The sequence below is a fragment of the Grammomys surdaster genome, unplaced genomic scaffold, assembly GCF_004785775.1.
Source record: "Grammomys surdaster isolate TR1022 unplaced genomic scaffold, NIH_TR_1.0 170, whole genome shotgun sequence".
NCBI lineage: Eukaryota > Metazoa > Chordata > Mammalia > Rodentia > Muridae > Grammomys > Grammomys surdaster.
The window spans coordinates 4,488,917-4,494,916 of NW_021604618.1; the positions used below are offsets into that span (position 1 = coordinate 4,488,917).

The 6,000-nt window shown below is 35.2% G+C and overlaps 1 pseudogene; it reads right to left on the bottom strand.

The window, feature by feature from the left end:
• Positions 1-6,000, bottom strand: part of LOC114620715 — a 111,571-nt pseudogene that overhangs the window by 70,173 nt on the left and 35,398 nt on the right.

Genomic DNA, 6,000 nt, shown 5'->3' on the forward strand with positions numbered 1-6,000 from the left:
ATCCCATAGATTTTGGTATGATGTGTCATCATTTTCATTAAATTCTAAAAAGTGTTTAATTTCTTTCTTTATTTCTTCGCTTGCCATATTATCAAGGAGTAGGGTGTTGTTCAGTTTCCATGTGAATGTGGTCTTTCCATTGTCTTTGTCATTTTTGAAGACCAACCTTAGACCATGGTGATCTGATAGGATGCAGGGAATTATAATTTTTTTTATATCTGTTGAGGCCTGTCTTGTGCCCAATTATATGGTCTATTTTGGAGAAGGTAACATGAGGTGCTGAGAAAAAGGTATATTCTTTTGCTTTAGGGTGAAATGTTCTATAGATATCTGTTAAGTCCATTTGGTTCATAACTTCTGTTAGTTTCACTGTATCTCTATTTAGTTTCTGTTTCCATGATCTATCCATTGCTGAGAATGAGGTGTTGAAGTCTCCCATTATTATTGTGTGAGGTGCAATGTGTGCTTTGAGTTTTAGTAAGATTTTTTTTTGAAAGTCGATGCTCTTGTATTTGGCGCATAGATATTCAGAATTGAGAGTTCATGTTGGTTGACTTTTCCTTTGACAAGTATGAAATGTCCTTCCTTATCCTTTTTGATAGCTTTAAGTTGAAAGTCGATTTTATTCGATATTAGAATGGCTACTCCATCTTGTTTCTTAGGGCCATTTGCTTGAAAAATTGTTTTCCAACCTTTGCTCTAAGGTAGTGTCTGTCTTTGTCACTGAGGTGGGTTTCCTGTAAGCAGCAAAACGGTGGGTCCTGTTTGTGTATCCAGTCCGTTAGCTTATGCCTTTTTATTGGGGAACTGAGTCCATTGATGTTAAGAGATATTAAGGAGAGGGTGTTGTTGCTTCCAGTCATTTTTGCTAATAGTGGAGACATCATTTGTGTGGTTATCTTCTTTTGGGTTTGATGAAAAGCATTATTTTCTTGCTCTTTCTAGGGTATGATTGCCCTCCTTGTATTGGAGCTTTCCTGCTATTATGCTTTGTAGTGCTGGATTTGTGGGAAGATACTGTGTAAATTTGGTTTTGTCATGGAATATCTTGGTTTCTCTGTCTATGGTAATTGAGAGTTTTGCTGGGTATAGTAGCATGGGCTGGCATTTATGTTCTCTTAGGGTCTGTATGATACTTGTCCAGAATCTTCTGGCTTTTGTAGTATCTGGTGAGAAGTCAGACGTAATTCTGATAGGTTTGCCTTTATATGTTATTTGGCCTTTTTCCCTTACTGCTTTTAAATTCTTTCTTTGTTTTGTGCATTTTGTGTCTTGATTATTATGTGATGGGAGGTATTTCTTTTTTTTTTTTATCTAGTCTGTTTGGCACTCTGTAAGCTTCTTGTGTGATTATGGGCATCTCATTCCTTAGGTTAGGGAAGTTTTCTTCTATAATTTTGTAGAAGGTATTTACTGGCCCTTTAAGTTGGGAATCTTTGCTCTCTTCTATACCTACTATCCTTAGGTTTGGTCTGCTCATTTTGTCCTGGATTTCCTGGATGTTTTGGGTTAGGAGCTTTGTGCATTTTGTATTTTTTGACTGTTTTCTCAGTGTTTTCTATGGTATCTTCTGCACCTGAGATTTTCTGTTCTATATCTTGTATTCTGTTGGTGTTGCTTGCATCTATGACTCCTTTATCTCTTTCCCAGGTTTTCTATCTCCACGGTCATCTACCTTTGTGATTTTTTTATTGTTTTTATTTCCATTTTTAAATCCTGGATGATTTTGTTCAATTTCTTCACGTTTGGCTGTATTTTCCTTTAAGTCTTTAAGGAACTTTGTGTTTCCTCTTTAAGGTCTTCTACCTGTTTAACTGTGTTCTCCTATATTTCTCTAAGGGAGTTATTTATGTCCGTCTTATAGTCCTCTACTATTAACATGAGATGTAATTTTTAAATCTAAATCTTGCTTTTCTGGTGTGTTGTTGTATCCAGGACTTCCTCTGGTGGGAGAACTGGGTTTTGATGATGCCAATTGCCTTGGTTTTTGTTGTTTATGTTCTTGTGTTTGCCTCTTACCATCTAGTTATCCCAGGTGTTAGTTGGTCTTGCTGTCTCTGACTGGACCTTGTCCCTCTTCTGAGCCCATGACACTGTGATCTTTGGTGTGCCAGCACTCCTGGGAGAAACAAACACTCTCTGGGCAGTAATGAGGTTCAGGGTGCTGTGATCTTAGATGCATCAGCACTCCTAAGAGATCAGTTATTTCTGGGCAGGATTTGGGTATGGAGAGCTGTGCCACAGTAATAGCTCCAGGGCACTGATGGAAATCTGAAGGATCCTGTCCCTGGTTGCTCCACAGTTGTTGTGTCCTGTGAACTCCTGGCAGGTACCTCTTTGGCCAGTTATTGGAGCCAAAGTGGTGGTCTCACCTGTGAACTTAAGAATGACAGCACTCCTGGGAGATCAGATCTCCTTGTGCAGGATTTGGGTACTGAGAGCTGTGCCAAGGCTTTAGTTCCAGGGTGCAGATGGAAACTGGAAGGATCCTATCCTCGGCTGCTCCATGGTTCCTGTTCTGTTTCTAGCCCTCAGCTTTTATCTAACATCTTAGGATTTCAATCATGCTACCTCTTTACTTGTTTACTCACCCAAGAACAAGATAACTGACCTTAGTATGTGAAGTATAGTTGTTATTTTTGTATTTATACACTTTGTTAATGGTTCATTATACTATGCTGTAAGTTGAGCTACTGTGACATGCATGCATTAATCATTTTGCAGGTTTATATTTTAAAATATAAATTTAACATGTGTCTGTACATATGCAGGTGAAATGTGATTAAATCAAACAAGAAGCAGAATGAATGGAATTTGTTTCTCCAATTAATCATATAAATTTAATACCTGTTTTTTAATGTAATCACATATTTTATATCAGAGAAATCAGTAACAGATTTTTAATTTTTTTTTAGCATAGATAGCCCAATTTATCTTCCTTGCAACAATTATGCACTAGTGGTTCTTTGTAGATTGGTATCCTCCATAAATCTTTTTGATTGTTTACATGTTTTTAGATGTCTACATTTTATTGAGGTTACAATCCATTTTTCTTTTGATTTCAGATAGTAGGAAACTAGGCTTTTGTTTAGATGTAGGCTTAGTGTCACCCTTTGGAAGTACAGTTTGAGACCACACATATCAGAACATGAGGTTCTCAGTGCAGGGATATTGGTAAAAACTTTTGTAGTAGATCTACAATCAGAAAATGTTACTCAGCTCCTTTAAATTTATTTTGGGAGTCATGAGTTATGATAATTGAGAATCATATATTGTGAAAAAAGAAGCTAAATTGTTCCATGCAGAAATAAGCTCTAATTGTAATTTGTGGAATTTGCATATTATCTTATACAATAACTGGTGAATTGTTTAAAATTTTATTGCATAGATTTTCTCTGTCTCTGTCTCTCTGTCTCTGTGTGTGTGTCTCTCTCTCACATGTGTGTGTGTGTGTGTGTGTACGTGTGTGTCTGTATTTGCAGAATCATGTGCCATGTCACATATGTGGAGACCAGTGAAGTACTCTGAAGTGTTAGTTTCCTCATTCTACCATGTATGTCCTGAAGAAGCTAACACAGGTTGCAGGTCTTGGCAGCAAGTGGCTTTACACATTGGAAAATCTTGCAACCACCTACAATGGAACTTATGGATATAATTAATAATTATGAAATAACAAGAATATATTGCACTGTCTCCATATGCTTAATCAGATCTTGTGATTCTTATCTATGGAGAACTGTTTTAAACCTGAGATATTGTATCCTTGAAATGATTCACCTTGTCAACTGATTTCAAAGGCTAAAAAGGGTGGCCACAAACTAAGAAATGTAACTGGCCTTGGTGCGCATGCTCACTTAGTATTGGACCAGTAGAAAACTAGTAAGCTGTTCAGACCTGCATATTCTGTAATTACTCATTAATGAGTATGAGATGATCAGCTATAACATTTATCACACTTAAAATTACCTAGTATGATAATAATACATATAATTCTCAAGATCCCTTTGGCTTAATTAGGTATGAATCACTGGTATTGAGATGTACACAATACTGATACAAAGATATCCACAAAAATTTTACATGTAAGTTAACTTTGTAGATCATTTATATTTGACATTATGGTGAAGAACATTTTTTATCTGATGGTGTTACAATGAAAATCTTCAGATTATTCCTACATGTAAATCTGGCCAAGCTTCAGTGACATACTTCATATGATTATAGGGTAGCCTCATTCACTGAATTCTTTCTTTATTTCAAGTATGTAAGTATATTACCCAGAAACAAAGCATGTTTTGAAGAAAATAATACATTATTTCAGAAACATTCAACTTAAGCTCCAGCATTTCCATGACAACTGTATGTATGTATGTATGTTTTTAAAATAATTGAACATGTTGGAGATTATAACAAAGGAAATATTGAAAATAATTAATCTTGTTCAAATGGAAACATATTGGTTACATTATAAATGTCACTATCTCACCAAAAATGTGGAACATAAGGTTAGTGAGATGTTTCACTGAGAAAGACATTTGTATCACAAGCTTGAGAATTTGAGTTTAACCGTGGGCATCCACATGTTGAAGGGAAAAAAAAATTGAGCCCCTACATCTTACCTTCTGACCTCCTCACAAATACCATTAAATTCTCTTTCATATACGTAACACAAACACTCACACATGCATACATACATACATACATACATTCATACATAAATATACACAGAACTACACATACATACACACAAATGAGTAAAGACACAAATGTGATTTGAAAATTTAACTTTAGAAACTTTAGGAAAGAATCTAATTCAGCTTAATTCAGATCTGAGTCAGCTTAATTCTGGCTAGAAAGAAATCATTTTATGTAATGGGATAGAATACTATGCATATATAATATTTTTTCAATAATAAATTTTATTTATTTTATGTCAGTTTATAGAATTAAATATGATATTATAATATAGGGGCATATTATGAGATTCGTAAACTAAGCAAACTACAAATACATTACCTTATCCAATTATCATTACTTTGTTTTGGAAAATTTAAACTAACCTTTCTTTTATTAAATTACATAAGGTACAATTCAATATTAACTGTAATAATTATGATAAATGTCCTACATGATTTCAATTAATAAGGAGTTTAAATGGGGAGAGATTTTCAGTTTCTTTTTTTTTCTTTTTTTTTTTTTTCAGCACAACTCAATAGCCAGTGTTGGTTCAAACTTCAAGAGTCTGACACTGGGTAGTTTATTTCAGGCATATTTAAGCACAGTACAAATAGGAAAAAAGATTTAGGGTAATATTAAACTCAGTCTTGTGTATACAACAAAGCTTAAGACATAATTACATAGAAATTTGTAAGGTATAAATGACATCTTCCATAGAGATAAGTTCTATAACTTAACTTGGGAAGCAGACTCAAAGTAGAGAGCTAATGATAAGGGTCTGAGAAAGGATAATGCTATGGATGATTGAAATAAACATAAGAGTCTTTGGGAGCCAGGTGTGGTGTAGCCATACAGATAGTGCAGAGATCACTAGACTATGAACCACAACTATTCCCATCCTTCTGAGTAGAAAACAGGGAATACATCACTCCTTTTGAAGAGATAACCTTGTGTGTTTAACATTCCTGGTTTCCTTGGTGCTTGTTTATGAGCATATTAGCTTAGTCTAGAACAAGGAAGTAGGCTTCAAACATGAAACTGACTTTGGACTCGGACAGGGAAGTTGGCTCAGATATTTTGGTCATCTTGAGAAGCCCTTAGAAACAGTGATCATGGGAGTGTTCACAGAATTTTGTTTATTGCCTTGCTTCTACTTTGACTATTTGTGTTTATTTTTTTTTTATTTATTTTTTCATTTTTTTATTGGATATTTTATTTACATTTCATGTTATCCCCTTACCCCATCCCCCACCCACCCGGGAACCCCCCATCCCCTTACCCCTCCTCCTTCTTCTCTGTGGATGTAACCCCCACCTACCCCCC